General features: G+C 47.3%; 1 protein-coding gene across 1 annotated transcript in view; it reads right to left on the reverse strand.

The window, feature by feature from the left end:
• LOC143766682 (excitatory amino acid transporter 5-like) overlaps positions 1-22,767 on the reverse strand; it is a 2,075,093-nt gene that overhangs the window by 1,955,704 nt on the left and 96,622 nt on the right. The gene's annotated exons all lie outside the window — the stretch shown is intronic.

Raw genomic sequence — 22,767 nt, forward strand, 5'->3', positions numbered from 1 at the left:
AATGGCTCAAAGGGACTCTCTGCTAAGGCTGACAAAACTTAATTTAGATCCCAATGAGAAGGTGTAGGAGATTGGACAGAGTTTTCTCTACTACAGGCCCTGATGAACCTGGCCACCCATCTATCATTTGCCAGGTCACAGTTGTATAAGGCAGCCAGAGCTGAAATGTGCACCTTAAGGGTACTAACTGCCAATCCCAGCTCTAGAAATTCTAGTATGGCCACAAATCGGGACCTCCCCCTCCCACACTGACCCAGAGAAGGATAAAAATTTATTCCAGAGTATCCCATAAATTCTAGTGGTTATCGGCTTTCTGCTAGTAAGCAGTGTAGAGACTAACCCTGTCGAGAAGCCTTTCCCCTCTAGAAGTGACGTTTCAAATTCCAGGCTGTTCAATGAAGCCCAGACATTTGAGGATGAAGGAAGGGTCCCTGTGTCAGAAGAATCCGGTTCTCTGGAAGGACCCACGGATCCAACACGGACATTGTCCTTAGCCAGTAAAACCATGGCCTCTTTGGCCAAAATGGGGCTATTAAAATTACTCTGGCTCTGTCTTCTCTGATCTTTGTCAAGACCGCCGGTATCAGGCATATTGGAGGGAAGGCATATAGGAGTCCTGGTGTCCACTCTATTCTGAAGGCATCTACTGAATACTGACTGTCTGCTGGACTTAAGGAACAAAACCTCTGGACTCTCCTGTTGCTTCTTGAAGCAAAGAGGCCTATCTTGGGCTGACCCCACATGTCCACAATATGATCTCTTCAGGGACCATTCTCCTTGTCTTAACTGATTGCAACTTAGGAAGTCTGCCTTCAGGTTGTCTAATCCTCGGATATGCAGGACCGATAATGAGAGGAAATGATGCTCTGACAGACATAAAATCCTCTCTGTTTTTTGCATCAGTGGCCAAGAACGAGTGCCCCCTTGGTGATTTATGTATGCTACTGCCGCTTGATAGATGTGATAGCAGCCTGTTCAGTGTCCTTTCGATAGCCAGAAGCTACCATTAGTTTGATGATAGGCTCCTTTCTTTTTGGGTCCATGGATTCTGGGGTGTCTAGGTTGTGTCTATGGTGGCTCCCCACCCCCAGGGACTGGCGTCCTTTGTGACTATTCTGGATGCCCTGCATACCCAGGGTACCCCTCTCGGGGCTGATTCGATCTGTAACCACCAATTGAATGATCAGACTACTGTGTCTGGGAGGGTAAGTTTCCCTTCTAAATGACCCTGCAGGATTAGCTCGTTATGTAATACACACAACTTCAGTTCCCTTGTGTGGAACTGAGCCCACTTCACCGCTGGTATACATGCGGTTAGAGACCCCAACAGCTACATTGCTTTCCTGAGGGTCATCTCTGGCTTTCTTATTGATGACCCGACTTACTGCTTGATTCTTTCCTCCTTTTCCTTTGGAAGTCAACACTCTTGTGCCACCGAGTCTATTACTGGCCCCAGGAAAATCTGCACTGTTGCTGGTTCCAGTCTGGACTTTTGTAGATTTAGCTGCTACCCCAGAGTTTGTAAGGTCTCCATGACCATCCTGACCTGTTCCTGACAGTGAAGAAAGCTTTTCCCACAATCAAAAAATTATCCAGATACAGTATTATTAAAACGTCTGTTTCCCGAAGGTGGGCAGTGACTTCTGAAATCAGTTTGGTGAATACCAAGGGGCAATTGCTAACCCAAAGGGTAGAGCTCTGTGCTGGAAATGGCCTATTTGCAATATTATTTGCACCACTACCCTGAGGAACCTGCGATCCCGTTTGCAGATAGGGACATGATAGTACGCATCCTTGAGGTCGAGGACCACCATGTAACACTGTAGGAAGAGCAGTTTCACCGCCCATCTTACTGTTTCCATTTTGAATGAAGGAACTATTAGATACAGTGCTGTGCAAATTAATTGGGACTAAGCATTTTTTAAGTAAAATCGTAAGTTGGTTACCAGTCAGTGATTCAAACCAGTTTTAATATATAATAAATAAGGCTTGGTCAACTAGCCAGTAGAAAAAGGTAATTTTCAGAATTAGTATGGAACAGTGCATTATAACATTTTATTTTTTGCTTTGTCAAAAAAACCTTTCAGATTTATAATGGTTCTCCAAGAACTGTACAGTTTTTTTAATCAGAAATAGGAGGGAATAATATCCCCCTCTTCCTTTCCTCCACAGGAACCTCCTGCAGTACATGTTTGTCTAAGGCTGCCGTCACACTAGCAGTATTTGGTCAGTATTTTACATCAGTATTTGTAAGCCAAAACCAGGAGTGGAACAATTAGAGGAAAAGTATAATAGAAACATATGCACCACTTCTGCATTTATCACCCACTCCTGGTTTTGGCTTCCAAATACTGATGTGAAATACTGACCAAATGCTGCTAGTGTGACGGCAGCATAATAGAGATATTACTTCTTCTTCCAAGCCCTGCTGGTTCTCTTGAGAAGGGTGTACCGGGGTCTGTATGTATCTGTGAGGTGGCAGACTGTGGAATTTCAATTTTAGGCCTGACCTCACAATTTGCGGAATCCAAGTCCTGGATGAAGTTCCCTCTCAGTCCAGGAGGAAGTGAGAGAGCCTCCCTCCTACCTGGGAGAGCAAGTCATTGGGAGGGCTTCTTGGTGTCTCTAGAGGGTCTGCCAAAATAAAACCCTCTTCCTCCTCTGGACTGCTTACCAGTCCTGTCTCGGTCCGCATATGGCTGCCTCCTGGATCTGAGACCCCTCCGAAAGGCGCACCGATAGGATGGAAATGGCTGATTCTGAAAACCTATCTTCTTATCTCTTGCCTTCTCTAGCACTTTGTCTAGTGCCAGTCCAAATAAGAATTATCCTTCACAGGGCAGGGAGCAGAGTTTAACTTTTGCTTGTATATCTCCTGGCCAGCATATCAGCCACAATGCGCGACATCTCACATTGGTAAGAGCCGCTGACTTGGCCACCAATCTTGCCAAATATGCTGAGGTGTCCGATAAAAAAAACTGCTACTGCTTTAATGGTAGGAACCGCCTCTAAGAATGCTTCTCTCGCTACTCGTCTTTCTAGCTGATCTTCTAGATTCTCTTTAATGAATTAAGTGTTTGTGTTTTCTTGTCTGGCTTCTCCCATTCTTTTTTAATGAGGCTTTGTAACTGCTCATTAATAGGGAACGCTCTTCGCTTTTGTCTCTGTAATCCACAAACATGAGTTCCTGGGCCAATCTCGTAGCCTTCTCCTCCACTAATCCCATAGTGGATCGGACAGCATTTATTAGTTTGTCTGTAGCTTCTACTGGGAAACTACCATCCTCCCCTGAACTACTGTCAGAGTGCTGTGATTGATCCAAGACCTCGGGCTCTGAACATGTGAAGTCCTTTTGTGAAGCCAAAGAGGGGCTGGATCTGTCTCTCCCTTTGCTGTCAGCATCTGTTGAGCCCTGCAAAGCACTAACTGACCTAAGACTTCCGATTGTATTAGGGACCTTAAATTTGCCAAAAATGTGGGAGTTTCTTCTGCAATGGTCTTGTCAAAACAATCCTGGCACAGCTTTTTCTCCCAGGAAGCCACTAGTCTACACAGGGGACACTCTCTATCCTTATAGGCCTTAGTCTTTCTAGGGACCCCCTATACTCCATCCCACCAATATATGAGAGAAAAAAAAAAAGAAAACTGAGAGGGTAGGAGACAGGAGAGAGAGAAAGAAAGTAAACATTAGTGCACTGTACTTTCTCTGAGATCATTCACCAATCGGACATTTCAAAACGGGTACTGGATCCGGAAGTTGAACCATAATGTCTCCTCCAGAGACTATGGACCCCTCCTTCTTAGAGCCGCAGAGATCCGACCGTGTACTGCCCGAGTGGCCCCCACTGCTGCTATGGCATGGTTGCTTTTTCTCCTGTGAATGCAACCGGTGCCTTTCTGGCTCCTGCTGCTGATGCACGTGTTCTGGAGAAAAAGTTGCCATCGACTGCATGCCTGCAGCCTCTTTAAATATCCTAGGCACCACTGATTCAGGAAGGGTGCCACCCCTTCATCAGACACCGCGTGCACCTGGCCCATTACTCCAGGTGCACGCTAGATACTTTTCCAGTGTGCCTGACTGTACATCGCGTGCTCATTCCTAGGGGTTCGCGCGCACATCCCTTAGCCCCATGCACCACTTCCGGTGCACGCTGGGTCACTTCCGTTGTGTGCTCCCGTGTTGCCTAAGACCCTGCACGCAACCTGTGTTCCACTTCGAGTGCTGAATGGGTCACTTCCGGTGTGCGCCTTCTGCACCTGTCGAGCATGCTACACCCACTCCATGATACCTCACAGAGGGCCACTCAAGCTCTGCGTTCTTAGTACCGGGGTAAGTAACCACTTCAGTATCAGTGCAGCTTGTGCACTGTTCTTCCACAGTTGTTCAGGGAGGGCAGTGAACCCCTGACCTCCTTGACAGAACTGGAGGTCTGTAACAGGCAATTGACATGCTCTCCACAACCATGCTACACAATTCACCCAGACACCGATGTGTCCACAGGCTGTGTGGCCTGGCATAACGCCTACCTACACTTTGCTCAGGGAGGGCCCGAATACCATGGCCTCCGAGGCGCTACACCTCGCGATGGAAGCAGCAGAACTCTGGCTGCCAAAACCCAGGCCCAGGCATCCTCTTCTATCAATTTCACCCATACACCGATGTGCCTCTGGGCTGCGTGGCCTGGCAGAATGCCTACCTATGCTTCGCTCAGGGAGGGAATGAATACCGTTGCTTCTGAGGCGCTACCGGTACCTGGCGATGGATGCAGCAGAACTCTGGCTGCCAAAACCCATCTGACCCAGGCATCCTCTTCTGTCTTCTAAGATTTCATCTTGAGGTTTCTGCAGCGCCCCAGAGTCCTGGTCGTTGCAGTACTGTGGCTTCGCCACTAAGGGGAGCTATGGAACGTCTGATGGCACTGAAGGAGTTCATCTGATCAGGTATCACAGACACCAATACATTTCACAGTCGGGCCTCCGGGGGGAGCTAAGGGTTCTATTCACTAGGCCACTCCCCACCATAGTGGGTAAACTGAGGGTCAGGAAGTTAGATCAGAAAGCTGACTGGGTTGGAACCAAGCAACACCTTGTGGCAGAGGGTGTTGTGGGGGAAGATACAGTAGGGTCTCTGTCAGGGGTGGGATCCTGACAGAGGCTTGGCAACTAGAGCGAACATAACGGGACCGTGCCTGCTCAGGATAGCGGCGGTGCCCAAGGAAGGATCAGAAGCGAGATAGATTGTGCTGAGTGAGAAACGAGATCAAGCAATAAGGAGAATACCAGTAGGAGTCGTGCTGTAAGACCGAGGCAACATCCTACTGAGGCGCACAACCGGTGGCCGGAACGCCGAGGGAGTATTACAATATTCAGCTTTAAGCAATACTCTAAACAGCGGCAGGACAGTCAGTCTAAGGCGGGCTGTCTCACTTAAATCACCTATGTAGTCTTGGGGGGCAACTTGTGGAGAGGGGCGACTCTAGGGTCCCGGAAGAGCTCCGAGCCTACCCGTCAAACGGGTGCCGTCCTAACCGTAACATCAGGGAGGGACGGAGGATTAGCAGAACATCATCTAATCGAGTTGTGAGGGAACTTAAGAAACAGACACAACAGTTGTGGGGACTTTCCGTAAGCACAGCAGGGAAGGACCGCAACACATAGCGCTAGAAGGAAGGCACAGATTTCCACCTGCTAGGAGAACTCTGGAGGTGCCATTGGACCGGCCGGACTTGCGCAGCCTGGTGAACCGTATTCCGGACTGAGGACCCAGAGATCTTCAGTAAAGAGGTAAAGAGACTGCAACCTGGTGTCCTCGTTATTTACTGCACCGCACCACTACAGCCTCACCACCACCATCATTCGTCATTCCTATCACTGTACGCCCCTCGGCAGGGTCACGGACCGGGCCTAGCCACCGTGACAACCCCAGAGCAGAGACTCAGAGGCCCGGTACCGGGTACCCCTCGGCCCTGCGGCTGTGGGGGCGTTGCAAACTTGGCGTCATGAACAGGATCTACTTAAGCCTGAAGAATCAGGTCATGTGTGCCTTGAAACTGTGATTTATTGTGCTTGGATTGTACTTTATTGTAAAGACTGTGCTGCACCATTCCCCGCCAAAATCCGCCGCCATTACAGCGCTGAGGAGAGTGCAGGAGAAGAAGAGGGGCGTGAAGTGGGCGTGAACGAGCTGAAGAGCGCGAAGGACAATGGCCGCCCAGTCTAAATATTTCTGCACTGTGAGGACGTGTCCGTCAGCAGCGGAGATCCGCCTCCTGATCCTCAATGGAGGGCGGAGATCAAGGAAGCGACACCGCCCACGAAGGAGAGAGCGGGAAAAAGACCAGGAAGTGACCCACATGGAGGACGCCATGACCAGCAGCTCCGAACCCGACAGTGGGGTTGAAGTGGAAGTCTCCCCCAACCACCCGGATAAGCACAGCAGCCCGTTCTCCGTGGACAGCACCGAACTTCTGCAGGTCGAGATGGAGAGCCTGATCGACCAGCTCCTCCAGCTGAACATGAAGGCCCAGGCTCCACACCAGGCAGTGCCGGAAGAAGGTCCTCAGGCGTCGGATCCTGCACCGTTACCGGAGCAACCGCTGAGATCCTCGCCGACACCGCCGGAGGAACCCGCCGCGGAGGAGGCCCCTGCATCAGCTGGTGAGTCCGCCGACCCCGTCCCACCGGCCGAGGGTTTGCTAGTGGGTCCCATAGCAGCGCCCCCTCTCCCGGGAACCCATAAACTCCAACGCCTGCTACCATGGGAGGAAGCCACGGGCATGGAGCACCGTATGCGAGCCCCAATCGCCCCCACTCCCCTGCTATGTGAGGTCCACGCGGAGCGCACAGTGTGCCGCTGGGTGAACCCCGGATCCAATCTTATGGGGTTCCCCGGGGTGAAGACCCAGGAGGGAGAGATGGTGCAGGCCCTAAGCTGGGAAGAATATCAGGTCCAGCTAGAGCAGCAATGGAAGGAGAAGGAAAAGGAGTACCAGGCCGGGCTGGAGGCCTACCATCGGAAAGATTTGGTGGTCAAGGACCGGGCCCGCAAGGACCCCACCGCTCACCAGGCCCTGCGCAGGCAGGGCACCATCACCACCTTCAAGCTCCGTGGAGGCTGGGGCTTCATCAAGGAGCCGGGCCTGTATGCGGAGGTGTTTGTGAACCGGAGGGATGTTGAGTCGCACCTCAGGGAGGGCCACCCAGGCCGGGATCTCTATCCGGGGGATGAAGTCTCATACACCAGGCACTTTGGGGAAAAAGGGTGGTTTGCCCTGAATGTCCGCAAGGAGCCAAACCCTGCGATGCCTCCGATTAGGGTGCCAGTGAAGCTAACCCTTGTAGCAAAGGTGTCCCCTTGCGGTCAGCCCGTGGTCATTGCCAGGACCACCAAAGACACCCCCACGTGCACTATGGTCAAGACCACGACATGCAGCATCGTCACCTCCACCACCCTCGTGGCCAAGGAGGCACCTCTCTTGGTGGCTGGTGCCCGTGCTGCTCCAGAGCTGAAGACTGTGGGTACACAGACCCCCAGATGGGACGACAGACCCCCTTATGCAGTACCGGGCGGCTCGCAATACCCAAAGGGATTGCCTCCGCCGGTGCTGCCTCCTGATTGGTTTGAATAAAAGTCACAGTATTCTGAAAATGTAAATAGTTGACTGTTTCTCTGCTATGTTGCTGCTAAACCCATCCAGGGTAAACTCTTAAAGGGATCCCTTCGTTGACCCGGGATCCCTATTGCTCTTTGGTTTGTTTTTTCACTTTTTGTTTCCTGTTGAAAAGAACTGCCGCAATCATGAACAGTGCATGATACAAACTTTTTGTAAATAATTTGCACCTTATTAAAGGTGCTCCCTACTGGTTTTACTTCAAAAAGGACTCTTTGTGAAGATACCACACTGGAACCTTTGCTGAGTATGGACTGGTAGCTTGAGAAGATGTGCTACCTCATAGAGACTTGGTCCCCTCTTAAAGGGGATGTTCATTTGTTGCACTTAGAGAATAGTATCGCTTTAAGACTGATAGATAGCAATGATGTTTTGATAAAGAGAACGCGATGATAATGTGTATGTGAGAAAGTTATATGTATCCAACTAGTTAATTGTAAAGAAATGCTGATGATGTTCCCTGAAAGAAAGTGAAAGCTAGAAGAAGGATGCAGTGGGCCCGTAGGGGTAGATGTGGTGTCCAGCATGCATGTTAGTGAGGAAAATAATGAGAAGGTTTAATGTTCTATAGAAGATGTTTGATAATGTTGATAGACAGTGAGGACAGAAGGTAAACCCTGAGTCCTCATAGGAGTCATGTAGAGATGGCTCGGTGTTCTTAAACTGAAAGTAATGTTATGTTCTATACTGTGTATAGTAGTTGAAAGACAGAAGGCTCGGGCTGAAAGGAGCGGTCCTGTAAGAAAGGAGAGGCAGTAGGTCTGGTGCCGTTAGGACAGGCGGTCCTGCAGATTTAAAGAAGGAGAATGTAAAAGTTAAATTGCCTTATAATGTGATTATGAGAAGCTCTTTAGCGGATTCAGAGTGTACATCCTTAAAGACAATGTTAAATTATTGTTCAAAAGTTTGTACTAGTAGAATACCCGGTTGGGTAAGAAAAGTTATTTATAGCATGTTGCTATGACATTTAACCATGTTTGTAACGTTCAAGTGTCCTCACCTCCCATAAAGGGAAGCTCTGTTTAAATATACTTATTGTTATTGCACTCAACAAAACTGTATGTCTTTTTGCTAACTTGTATTGTTGTTTTCTTCTCAGTCCCGGAGTACTGTGTTTAACCAGGGGGGAGTGCAGCGCCCCAGAGTCCTGGTCGTTGCAGTACTGTGGCTTCGCCACTAAGGGGAGCTATGGAACGTCTGATGGCACTGAAGGAGTTCATCTGATCAGGTATCACAGACACCAATACATTTCACAGTCGGGCCTCCGGGGGGAGCTAAGGGTTCTATTCACTAGGCCACTCCCCACCATAGTGGGTAAACTGGGGGTCAGGCATGAAGTTAGATCAGAAAGCTGACTGGGTTGGAACCAGGCAACACCTTGTGGCAGAGGGTGTTGTGGGGGAAGATACAGTAGGGTCTCTGTCAGGGGTGGGATCCTGACAGAGGCTTGGCAACTAGAGCGAACGTAACGGGACCGTGCCTGCTCAGGATAGCGGCGGTGCCCAAGGAAGGATCAGAAGCGAGATAGATTGTGCTGAGTGAGAAACGAGATCAAGCAATAAGGAGAATACCAGTAGGAGTCGTGCTGTAAGACCGAGGCAACATCCTACTGAGGCGCACAACCGGTGGCCGGAACGCCGAGGGAGTATTACAATATTCAGCTTCAAGCAATACTCTAAACAGCGGCAGGACAGTCAGTCTAAGGCGGGCTGTCTCACTTAAATCACCTATGTAGTCTTGGGGGGCAACTTGTGGAGAGGGGCGACTCTAGGGTCCCGGAAGAGCTCCGAGCCTACCCGTCAAACGGGTGCCGTCCCAACCGTAACATCAGGGAGGGACGGAGGATTAGCAGAACATCATCTAATCGAGTTGTGAGGGAACTTAAGAAACAGACACAACAGTTGTGGGGACTTTCCGTAAGCACAGCAGGGAAGGACCGCAACACATAGCGCTAGAAGGAAGGCACAGATTTCCACCTGCTAGGAGAACTCTGGAGGTGCCATTGGACCGGCCGGACTTGCGCAGCCTGGTGAACCGTATTCCGGACTGAGGACCCAGAGATCTTCAGTAAAGAGGTAAAGAGACTGCAACCTGGTGTCCTCGTTATTTACTGCACCGCACCACTACAGCCTCACCACCACCATCATTCGTCATTCCTATCACTGTACGCCCCTCGGCAGGGTCACGGACCGGGCCTAGCCACCGTGACAACCCCAGAGCAGAGACTCAGAGGCCCGGTACCGGGTACCCCTCGGCCCTGCGGCTGTGGGGGCGTTGCATTTCCCCATCAAGGACAGGAAACCAACTGATGCAGAGAGAGGAGCCGCACTTTTTATCTTGAAGGTTTCCTGTCCTTGAAGGGCGGATCCCCTCTCTCGTGGTGCAGTCATGGATGACTGAAAAAATTAGAATATCATCCAAATAAACCACAATATATCTCCCAATATAATCAGAAAAAATATCATTCATAAAATTTTGAAAAACCACGGGTGCATTCGTTAGACCAAAAGGCATGACGAGATTTTCAAAGAGACCTTCAGACGTTAAAAACGCTGTCTTCCACTCATCACCCTCACAAATTCGTATCAGGTAATATGCCCCTTTGAGATCCAGTTTGGAAAACCATTTGGCCCGAAAAGCTGATTATATAGATCAGGGATAAGTGAAAGCGGATAAGTATTTTTAACGGTTATTACTCGTATGTTTAATTCTCAGAAATTGAGGCAGGGACGGAGACAGAGGCATAACTAGGGTTTTGGTTCAGGGGGGGCGAAGCTTCTGAGTGGGCCCCTAACCAGGTAACCTTGATTATAACTGGGTAGCTAATAGTGTAGGAGAACCTCAGCAGATGACTGCGCTGTTGCTGAAATCAATCTGTTTATAAAGACCAATATTGATATTACCGCCATATAGTCAGAGGTAGATAACAGTCCTACAGAACATATAACAGATTACAGCACAGTTGCAGATTGTGACTTACCGCTGATGTTCTTTCTGATGGAATCGTTCACTTTTCACTTCTTTTCCATCTGGCCCAGACCGACATGACAACTTCTTCCACCCAGGACTCGGCTGCAGAGAATGCAACAAAGACACATTTCGCGTCTCATATTTTCAGCACTGTCCCCAGTGGGACTATTCCCAACCTGCATAAACTCCTCATCCTGCCGCTGCTGCCGTATGTGTCCCTATTACTGCACCAGCTCTGTGGTTCTCTCTGCCCTCTAAATTCTAAAGCAACTCTCTACAATATAGTAATGCCGGGTGCAAATGCCCTAGAAAACAGTGCCACATTTTGTCCCCTAAAAAGTAATATTGCCCTGTGTGCCACTTTGATAGTCACAGTAACCTGAGTTCCCCTATAACAATAAATGTCCACTTTACATTTAATAATGTCCCAAGTCTCCCTCATTTATAGCTCCCCTCTACACAATATGATGCTCTCTTATACACAGTATAATGACCCCTTACTACACATCTATACTGACCCCTCAGTATCCCCCAAACTGTTTGATAGCACTAACACTAATCTCTACACTGTCTGATGGCCCCTTAATTAGCCTCCATATAGTATAATGCACCAGACAATCCTCAATATAGTATAATGCACTCCCCATAGGCCTCCATATAGTATAATGTACTCCCCATAGGTAGACTCTATAGTATAATGCACTTCCAATAGGCAGCCTCTATAGAATAATGCACTTCCCACAGGCAGACTCTATAGTATAATGCTCTTCAATAGGCAGACTCTATAGTATAATGCAGCCCCTAAAATCATGCACCCCCATAGGAAGCCTCTAAAATATAATGTAGCTCCTAATATAATGCACCCCCATAGGCAGCCTCTACAGTGTAATGCACACCCATAGGAAGCCTGTATTTTATAATGCATCCCCATAGGTAGCCTGTATAGTATAATGCACCCCCATAGGAAGCCTGTATAGTATAATGCACCCCCGTAGGCAGCCTGTATAGTGTAATGCACCCCCATAATCAGCCTGTATAGTATACTGCACCCCCATATGCAGCTTGTATAATATAATGCATCCCCATAGGCAGCCTGCATACATAGTATAATGCACCCCCATAGGCAGCATGTATAGTATAATGCAACCCCATTTGGCAGCCTGTATAATATATTGCACCCCATATGCAGCCTGTATACATAGTATAATGCACCCCCAAAGGTAGCCTGTATACTATATTGTATCCCCATATGCAGCCTGTATAGTATATTGCACCCCATATGCAGCCTGTATAGTATATTGCAACCCATATGCAGCCTGTATACATAGTATAATGCACCCCATAGGCAGCCTGTACAGTATATTGCACCCCCATAGGCAGCCTGTATACTATATTGCACCCCCATATGCAGCCTGTATAGTATAATGCATCCCCATATGAAGCCTGTATACTATATTGCATCCACATATGCAGCCTGTATAGTATATTGCACACCCATATGCAGCCTGTATACTATATTGCATCCCCATATGCAGCCTGTATAGCATAATGCACCCCCATAGGTAGCCAGTATAGAATAATTCTCTCCCATAGGCAGCCTGTATAGTATAATGCACCCCCATAGGTAGCCTAAATAGTATAATGCATCCCTATAGGCAGCCTGTATAGTATACATAATATATAGTAGTATAGTATAGTTTATATGTATATATGTATATAGTATATATATATGTATATGTATGTATATATAGTATATATGTACATAATGGTCCTAATCAATATTAGCCAGGAGCGATAGCAGAGTGTCCGCAGTGATGGCCATGACAATAAAGTGACATAACTGTGAACAGAAACACAAGAGCACTGGCCCAGCTAGACAGGAACATACCAGCACTAATACATAGTGAAAATGACGCAATATGTATAAGCAGGATGAAACAAGCAAGAGACACAGCTGGTAGAAGAGGGCAAGAAAAAGCCCCACACAATAACAATAGTGAATCTATATAGTATTGTGGCCAGTCAGCATGTTGTATAAGAATAAAGGTCCCAGTGTATACTGGCCTAAACCATTGGCACAATGTGTAAGCAATAAAGAGCGTAACATCTACTATATAATTGTCTAAGGGGTACTTCCGTCTTTCTGTCTGTCCTTCTGTCTGTCCTTCTGTCTGTCTGTCGGCAACTTCTGTCACGGTTATTCATTCGCTGATTGGTCTCGCCAGCTGCCTGTCATGGCTGCGGCGACCAATCAGCGACGGCCACAATCCGATTAGTCCCTCCCTACTCCCCTGCAGTCAGTGCCCGGCGCCCGCTCCATACTCCCCGCAGTCACGGCTCACACAGGGTTAATGCCAGTGGTAACGGACCGCGTTATGCCGTGGGTAACTCACTCTGTTACCGATGCTATTAACCCTGTGTGACCAAGTTTTTACTATTGAGGCTGCCTTTGCAGCTTCAATAGTAAAAACATGTAATGTGAAAAATAATTTAAAAAAAAAATAACAAATTATTATATACTCACCTTCCGCCGCCTTTCCGACGCTCCGGTGACCGGTCCATGCAAGCGGCAGGTTCTGGTGCTAAGTTTGGTGTGCGACAAGGACCTGCCATGACATCACGATCATGTGACCGCGATGTCACCACAGGCCCTGTGCGAAGAACCTGCGGTACCATGGGACAGGCAGGGACAGCGTCAGGAGCGCCGGGAGCAGGTGAGTATTTCATAGTCACCTGTCCGCGTTCCATCCGCCGGGTGCCACCCCGTCTTCCCGTCCTCTTGCACTGACTGTGCAGGTCAGAGGGCGCGATGACGTATTAGTGTGCGCGCCGCCCTCTGCCTGAACAGTCAGTGCGGAGAGACGGGATGCTGAGGAGCAGCGACGAGAGGTGAGTATGTGATTTTTTTTTTTATTGCAGCAGCAGCAGCATTACATCAGGTACAATGCTGTATGGAGCGTCTATGGGGCCATAAACAACTGCATGGAGCATTATATGGGGCATCTATGGGGCCATAACTGCATGGAGCATTATATGGGGCAATAACTGCATGGAGCATTATATGGGGCATCTATGGGGCCATAACTGCATGGAGCATTATATGGGTCATCTATGGGGCCATAACTGAATGGAGCATTATATGGGGCATCTTATGGGGCCATAAACAACTGCATGGAGCATTATATGGGGCATCTATGAGGCCATAACTGCATGGAGCATTATATGGAGCATCTATGGGGCCATAACTGCATGGAGCATTATATGGGGCATCTATGGGGCCATGACTGCATAGAGCATTATACTACGTCACTGGGCAAAATACTATGTGACTGGGCAAAATACTACGTGACTGGGCAATATACTACGTGACTGGGCAATATACTACGTGACTGGGCAATATACTACGTGACTGGGCAATATACTACGTGGACTGTTGTGAATTCTGTTCTTGGGCTCCCTCCGGTGGTTATAAGTGGTAGCGCTGCTGTCTGTCCTTCACAGCAGTTATCAGGTGTGTCCACTCTGGACTGGGCTATTTAGTCTGGCCTCACCCTTCAGTCAGTGCCAGTTGTCCATTGTATTCTGGAGGATTCACATCCCTTCATGGTTTCTCCTGCTTCCTGGTCTTTTCACCAAGATAAGTTCTGCTTGTTTTGCAGCCCACATGTTGTGGGCCTCATTGTTCAGTGCATTTCTTGTTTTTTCTTGTCCAGCTTAATCTGTGTAAGGATTTATGCAGTCAAGCTGGAATCTCTGGAGAGGCAGATATACCCTCCATATCTTTAGTTAGATGTGGAGTCTTTTGTATTTTCTGTGGTGGATATTTGCTAGTATTTCAATACTGACCGCATAGTTCTCTGTCCTATCTTTCCTACTTAGCTAGATTGGCCTCCTTTGCTAAATCCTGTTTTCAGCCTGTGTATGTTTTTTCCTCTCCTCTCACAGTCAATATTTGTGGGGGGCTGCCTATCCTTTGGGAATTTTCTCTGAGGCGAGATAGTTTTCCCTTTTCTATCTATAGGGTTAATTAGTCCTCCGGCTGTGTCGAGGTGTCTAGGATCAGTAGGTACATCCCACGGCTACTTCTAGTTGCGGTGTTAAGTTCAGGGTCCGCGGTCAGTATAGATACCACCTTCTCCAGAGTACGTCCAATGCTACTCCTGGGCCACCAGATCATAACAGTGGACATGCATATTCTAGAATACCCGATGCGATAGAATCGGGCCACCATCTAGTTATCTAATAACTAGATGGTGGCCCGATTCTAACGCATTGGGTATTCTAGAATATGCTATTGCTCAGCCACGTAGTATATTGCCCAGCCACGTAGTATATTGCCCAGCCACGTAGTATATTGCCCAGCCACATAGTATATTTCCCAGTCACGTAGTATATTGACCAGCCACATAGTATACTGCCCAGCCACATAGTATACTGCCCAGTCACGTAGTTTATTGGCCAGCCACATAGTATGTTGCCCAGTCAGGTAGTATATTGCCCAGTGACGTAGTATATTGCCCAGCCACATAGTATACTGGCCAGTCAGGTACTATATTGCCCAGTGACGCAGTATAGTGGCCAGCCACATAGTATATTGCCCAGCCTTTTAGTATAGTGCCCAGCCACATAGTATAGTGCCCAGCCACATAGTATACTGCCCAGTCACGTAGTATAGTGCCCAGCCACATAGTATACTGCCCAGTCACATAGTATACTGCCCAGTCACATAGTATAGTGCCAGTATAGTGCCCAGCCACATAGTATACTGCCCAGTCACGTAGCATATTGCCCAGTCACGTAGTATAGTGCCAGTATAGTGCCCAGCCACATAGTATACTGCCCAGTCATTTAGTATATTGCCGAGCCACGTAGTATGCTGTTATGACCCCAATGGCAGAGGGTCTCAAAAGTACATACCAAGTCTGCAAACATAAAAAACCAGCTCATAGGGCAGTGGTAACTGGGCTAACCGTATATCTAATCCTAGCACCACAAATAGCAGCAGCCGGGGAACGTGCCTACGTTTGTTCTAGACGTCTCGCGCCAGCCGGAGAACTAACTAACCCTAGAAGGGAAAAGATAGACCTTTCTTGCCTCCAGAGAAAAGACCCCAAAAGTTGGATACAAGCCCCCCACAAATAATAACGGTGAGGTAAGGAGAAAAGACAAACGTAAGAATGAACTAGATATTTAGCAAAGAGAGGCCCACTGACTAATAGCAGAATATAGTAAGATGACTTATACGGTCAGCAAAAACCCTATCAAAATTTCCACGCTGGATATTCAAGAACCCCCGAACCGTCTAACGGCCCGGGGGGAGAATACCAGCCCCCTAGAGCTTCCAGCAAAATCAGGAATCACATTTAGTACAAGCTGGACAGAAAATAAGAGCCATACAAATAACCAAAAAACAAGGAAGCACGACTTAGCTTAATTTTGCAAGAACCAGGACCAGCAGACAGGAGCAAACAGAAAGGATCTGATTACAACGATGCCAGGCACTGGACTGAGAATCCAGGAAGCTTATATAGCAACACCCCTGGACTAACGACCCAGGTGGGTGCCAAACTGAGAAAGACAATCCCAGAGTCATATCACCAGTAACCACAAGAGGGAGCCAAAAAAGTCTAATTCACAACAGTATGCATCATATCCCTGTTAAAAAAAAGAAATAAAATAAAAAATAGTTATATACTCAGCCTCAGGATCGAAGCAGCCAGTTACCGCTCCTCGCGCGCTCCGGTCTGAAGATTGCATTGCAGTCTCGCGAGATGATGACGTAGTTTTTATTATTATTTTTAACATTAGATATGTTTACTATTGACGCCGCATAGGCAGCATCAATAGTAAAACGTTGGTCACACAGGGTTAATAGCAGCGTTAACCGACCGCGGCATAGCGCGGTCAGTTAACGCTGCCATTAACCCTGTGTGAGCGCTGACTGGAGGGGAGTACGGAGCGGGCGCTGACTGCGGGGAGGAAGGAGCGGCCATTTTCTTCCAGACTGTGCCCGTCGCTGATTGGTCGCGGCTGCCATGACAGGAAGCTGGCAAGACCGAATGAATAACCGTGACAGACAGACAGACAGAAGTGACCCTTAGACAATTATATAGTAGATATGGCTGAGAACCAGAGGCAAAGAACGCTGATGGCAGAAAAAAGGAAAAAGTAATACCACAGTACAATTGGGAGAGGCGTAACATGAATGGCACCAACCCAGATACGGGCTAAGGTACATATTACACTCCTTGCTACTTTCATTACTGTGGTAGATACTTTACTGCCTCCTTTCATGATATCTCCTTTAAATATTTAATTGCTTTGCCAGCTGTGCTCTGCTGTTGTGCCATTCACTTGCCTTGCTCCGGCCTATGTATATGTCGTACCATGTTTGCCTTTTATTATCCTTTGTGTGTTGCACATACCAATTGTCCTCTCTTGCTTCTTAATTCATTGCGCCTGTGATTTGTGCTTCTATCGGCGCGTGCGCGCTTTGCTCCCCCTAGTGTAGCCGTTGCGCATGGCATGGGCACCATAACAACAACATACACTTCCGGCTATAGCCACTTCCAGAAGCGCTCCATGCGGCGGCTGCGACTGGCGCGCCAACCCGTCACTGCACACCGGTTCGTACTTATCTCATTTGTGTTGACTGTATATTTACCTCTGAAATGACTGATGACCTTACTTCCCCTGACGAAGCCGCGGTTGCAGCGATATGCGTGGGGCTCTCGCTTCACCCCTTATTCGGTCCCGTGTCCTTCTTGGCTACTTTGACTGGCTTCATTCCTCAGCACCAGTGCTGCTATTTTCATCTTTGGCACCTTTGCCCCATCCTGGCTTAACTTGTGAGCCCGTATTATGCCCCGCTCCTAGCTAATTGTTTAATCTGGGGGTGTCTCGCTATTTGTTTGGCTGGGGTCCATGCTTACATGCTTACAGCTTGCTTATGCTCATATTGTGATGGGCATATTGTGGTTAATATCGCTTTGGTATTGTACATATGCATATATTACTGCACCTTATTATGTTTAATTCTCATAATGCCTTAACTATGACTATAGTACATTGTGTACCATCACTTAGTCCTTAGTTATTGCACATGTTAAATTGGATTGTTGCAGTTTATCTGTCAGTTTTTTCTTGTACAAAATCTATGTACAAGGGACATTACATATTTGTATTAACATAGCCTAGCATATTATTTGTATCCATATTGTTTGATTTTTGTATTTCTATGCTTCGCTAATGTTACCTTATGCATGATTTGTATAGGGGTGGGGGTCAATGGTCCTACATTTAGGCCTGTTTTACATGGTTTTATTCTGTGTCTGTTGTTTTCTGAGGTGTGATTAAAGTATTTTTGATTTTTGTATTCTCTGGGTGTGCATACCATTATTGGTCTAGTCTTTTCTCCTCTGTGTTTTGCTTAAATTCTTTGTGCGGATTCCACAGCGGCTTACAACTGCTCTTCAATAGGAATCTGCAGGTGAAATCCACATGAAAAATGCAGGAAATCCAAAGTAAATCCACAGTAAAACCACAGTCAAGACGCAGTGCGTTTTACCTGCGGATTTTTCAAAAATGGTGCGGAAAAACAGCACATGAATCCTCAACATGGACATAGCCTTAGAGTTAGAGTTGGGATTAGGGTTGGGGTTGGAATTAGGGTTAGGGTTGGAATTAGGGTTAAGATTAGGGTTAGGGGTGTGTTGGGGTTAGGGTTAGGCTTGTGGTTAGGGTTGGGATTAGGGTTAGGGGTGTGTTGGGGTTAGGGTTGTGGATGGGGTGTGTTGGGGTTATGGTTGTGATTAAGGTTATGGTTAGGGTTGGGATTAGGGTTAGGGGTGTGTTGGGGTTAGTGTTGGAGTTAGAATTGAGGGGTTTCCACTGTTTAGGCACATCAGGGGTCTCAAAACACAACATGGTGCCACCATTGATTTCAGTCAATCTTGCATTCAAAAAGTCAAATGACGCTCCCTTCTGAGCCCCGACGTGTGCCCAAACAGTGGTTTACCCAAACATATTGGGCATAAGAGTACTCAAGAAAAATTGCACAACAGCGTTGGGGGTATAATTTCTCCTGTTACCCATGGGAAAATAAAAAATTGGGGGCTAAAAAATTATTTTTGTGGAAAAAAAAAAAGATTTTTTATTTTCACGGCTCTGCGTTATAAAATTCTGTGAAGCACTTGGGGGTTCAAAGTACTTACCACACATCTACATAAGTTCCTTGGGGGGTCTAGTTTCCAAAATGGGGTAACTTGTGGGGGGTTTCTCCTGTTTAGGCACATCAGGGGCTCTGCAAATGCAACGTGATGCCCGCAGACCATTCCATCAAAGTCTGCATTTCAAAACGTCACTACTTCCCTTCCGAGCCCCGACGTTTGCCCAAACAGTGGTTCTCCCCACATGCGGGGTATCAGTGTTCTCACGACAAACTGGACAACAACTTTGTGGTCCAATTTGTCCTGTTACCCTTGTGAAAATAAAAAATTGCGGGCTAAAATATCATTTTTTGAGGAAAAAAATGATTTTTTATTTTCACAGCTCTGCACTATAAACTTCTGTGAAGCACTTGGGGGGTCAAAGTGCTCACCAGAAATCTAGATAAGTTCTTTGGTGGTCTAGTTTCCAAAATGGGGTTACTTGTCGGGGGTTTCTACTGTTTAAACACATCAGGGGCTCTGCAAATGTATCATGACGCCCGCAGACCATTCCATTAAAGTCTGAATTCCAAAATGTCACTACTTCCCTTCCGAGCCCCGACGTGTGCCCAAACAGTGGTTCCCCCCACATATGGGGTTTCAGCATACTCAAGACAAACTGGAAAACAACTTTTGGGGTCCAATTTCTCCTGTTACCCTTGTGAAAATAAAAAATTGCCGACTAAAAAATAATTTTTGAGGAAAGAAAAATGATTATATTTTTTCACGGCTCTGCGTTATAAACTTCTGTAAAGCACTTTGGGGTTCAAAGTACTCACCACATATCTACATAAGTTCCTTGGGGGGTCTAGTTTCCAAAAAAGGGTCACTGGAGGGGAGCTCCAATGTTTAGGCACACAGGGGCTCTCCAAACGCAACATGGTGTCCGCTAACGATTGGAGCTAATTTTTCATTCAAAAAGTCAAATGGTGTGCCTTCCCTTCTGAGCCTTGCCGTGCGTGCAAACAGTGGTTTACTCGCACATATGAGGTATCGATGTACTCATGCGAAATTGCCCAACAAATTTTAGGATCCATTTAATCCTGTTGCCCATGTGAAAATGAAAAAAATTGAGGCTAAAACATTTTCTTTGTGAAAAAAAGTACTTTTTCATTATTACGGATAAGTTTGTGAAGCACCTGGGGGTTCAAAGTGCTCACTGTGCATCTTTAGGCACACAGGGGCTCCCCAAATGCGACATGATGTCCAATAAAGATTGGAGACAATTTTTCATTCAAAAAGTCAAATGGCGCTCCTTCCCTTCCGAGCCTTGCCGTGCGCCCAAACAGTGGTTCTCTCCCACATATGGGGTTTCAGCATACTCAGGACAAATTGGACAACATCTTTCGGTGTCTAGTTTCTCCTTTTACCCTTGGGAAAATAAAAAAATGTTGCTAAAAGATCATTTTTGTGACTAAAAAGTTAAATGTTCATTTTTTCCTTCCATGTTGGCTTCTGCTGCTTTGAAACACCTGAAGGGTTAATAAACTTCTTGAATGTGGCTTTGAGCACCTTGAGATGTTCCATTTTTAGAATGTTGTCACTTTTGGGTATTTTCAGCCATATAGACCCCTCGAACTGACTTCAAATGTGAGGTGGTCGCAAAAAAAATGGTTTTGTAAATTTTGTAAAAATGAGAAATCGCTGGTCAAATTTTAACCCTTATAACTTCCTAGCAAAAAAATGTTGTTTCCAAAAAAATTTTGTTTCCAAAATTTATTTCACAAATAAAAGCAAAAATTATTGACCTAAGTTTACCACCAACATGAAGCCCAATATGTCACAAAAAACTCATAATCCCTAGGATCCGTTGAGGCATTCCTGAGTTATTACCTCATAAAGGGACACTGGTCAGAATTGCAAAAAATGGCCAGATCATTAACGTCAAAATAGGCTGGGTCATGAAGGGGTTAAATAAACTAATAGGACTTGATTTGCAAAGGCACACACCTGTCTATTTAAGACCTCACAGCTCACAGTGCAAGTCAGACCAAATGAGAATTATTCAGTCAAAGGAACTGGCCAAGGAGCTCAGAGACATAATTGTGGCAAGGCACAGATCTGGCCAAGGTTACAACAGAATTTCTGCAGCACTCAAGGTTTCTAAGAGCACAATGACTTCCATAATCTTTAAATGGAAGAAGACCACTGTGGCTGAGCTCCAGATATGCAGTAGGGAGATGGGAGAAAGTTCCACAAAGTCAACTATCACTGTGGTGGCCTTCCACCAGTCGGGCCTTTATAGCTGAGTGGCCCAACAGAAACCTCTCCTCAGTGCAAGACATATGAAAGCCTGCATAGAGTTTGCTAAAAAAAACACATGAAGGACTCCCAGACTATGAGAAATAAGATTCCCTGGTCTGATGAGATGAAGAGAGACCTTTTTGGTGATAATTCTAAGCGGTATGTGTGTAGAAAACCAGGCACTGCTCATCACCTGCCCAATACAATACCAATAGTGAAACATGGGGGTGGCAGTCTCATGCTATGGGAGTGTATTTCAGCTGCAGGGACAGGATGACTGATTGTCATTGAAGGAAACATCAATGTGGCCAAGTACAGAGATATCCTGGATGAAAACCTCTTCCATAGTGCTCTGGACCTCACACTTGGCTGGAGGTTCACCTTCCAACAAGACAATGACCCTTAGCACACAGCTAACATAACAAAGGAGTGGCTTCAGAACAACTCTAAGACCATTCTTGACTGGCCCAGTGCTAGGGTCGAGTTCCCACCTCTGCACAAGGGGAATCTCGAACCATGTCTGCTGCAGTCTCCCATTTTGCATCAGCCGCAGTGGAGTTTGCTCAGTGGAGACATCGGTCCCAGCATCTTGCTCAGCCTGATACTGTGCAAAGGGTTACTGCTGCCTTTCCAGGCTCTGCTATTGTACCCTGCACTGGTCTGCGGCGAGCAGGCTTTTCTGGGACTAAGTCTTGCTTTGCACACACTGAGCATGCCCACGGGAGGACCTGCAGCAACTTTACCCACTGCCACCTCTGTTCTGACTTTATCTCACCTCCCCCTGCCTGAAAAATACTCTGATGACAGTAAATCCTGTAGGGGTTTCGTGAGCCAGTGCGGTATACACCTCGAGCTCCTGGCTGCACGTTTTCCCACGCAGCAGTTCCCACGCAGCAGGCAAAGGTGGGATTCATAATCTTTCTTCTGTTGGACAGATCTTTGGAGTGGGCTACGCCGTTGTGCAACGTTCATGTGGTGCAGAGTGTTCCTCTGTTTCTGGGCACTCTGAAACAGGTCTTTTTGGGACCTCGAGTCACCCATGATACGGCGCTCCAACAGCTGGCATTGACTCAGGGTTCGACCATGGTCAGCCATTTTGCCGTCCACTTCCGGACATTAGCATATGAGCTGGAGTGGTCGGATAAAGCCCTCATCCCGGTATTTTGGAGGGGGCTGGCTGACCATGTGAAGGACGCTTTGGCCACTAGGGAGATTCCCGCCACACTGGAGGAGCTCATAGCTATATCAACTCACATCGTCCTTAATTTTCAAGAGCAAAGGTTGGAGCAAGCCCAGTGTAGGCATAGGTTTCGGCTGGCTCCCACCTTCGCCAAACCTTTGGAATCTCCGATCCAGGCGCCCGAGTCACATGAGGCCATAGAGGAGCCACGAGCTGGATCCAAGTCCCAGTCCGCTCGTGCACTTAAGGTCTGTCATGTTTGCCGGCAGTCAGGACATCTTCCCTCCAGGTGTGCTCAGAGGTCGGGGGAACACCAGCATCTAGTGGAAGTTGGAGGAGGTACACTAGACACGGCAACGTTTACCTCTAAGTTGTCCTTCAAGGGGACAATTACCATAGGCGCATCCACTCCGATGGTAGAGCTTTGCATGGACTCTGGGGCGGAGGGTAATTTTATGTCATCCGCTTTCGCCCAGCGACACGCAATACCCCTGGT

Source organism: Ranitomeya variabilis, chromosome 1, assembly GCF_051348905.1.
Source record: "Ranitomeya variabilis isolate aRanVar5 chromosome 1, aRanVar5.hap1, whole genome shotgun sequence".
NCBI classification, from domain to species: Eukaryota; Metazoa; Chordata; class Amphibia; order Anura; family Dendrobatidae; genus Ranitomeya; species Ranitomeya variabilis.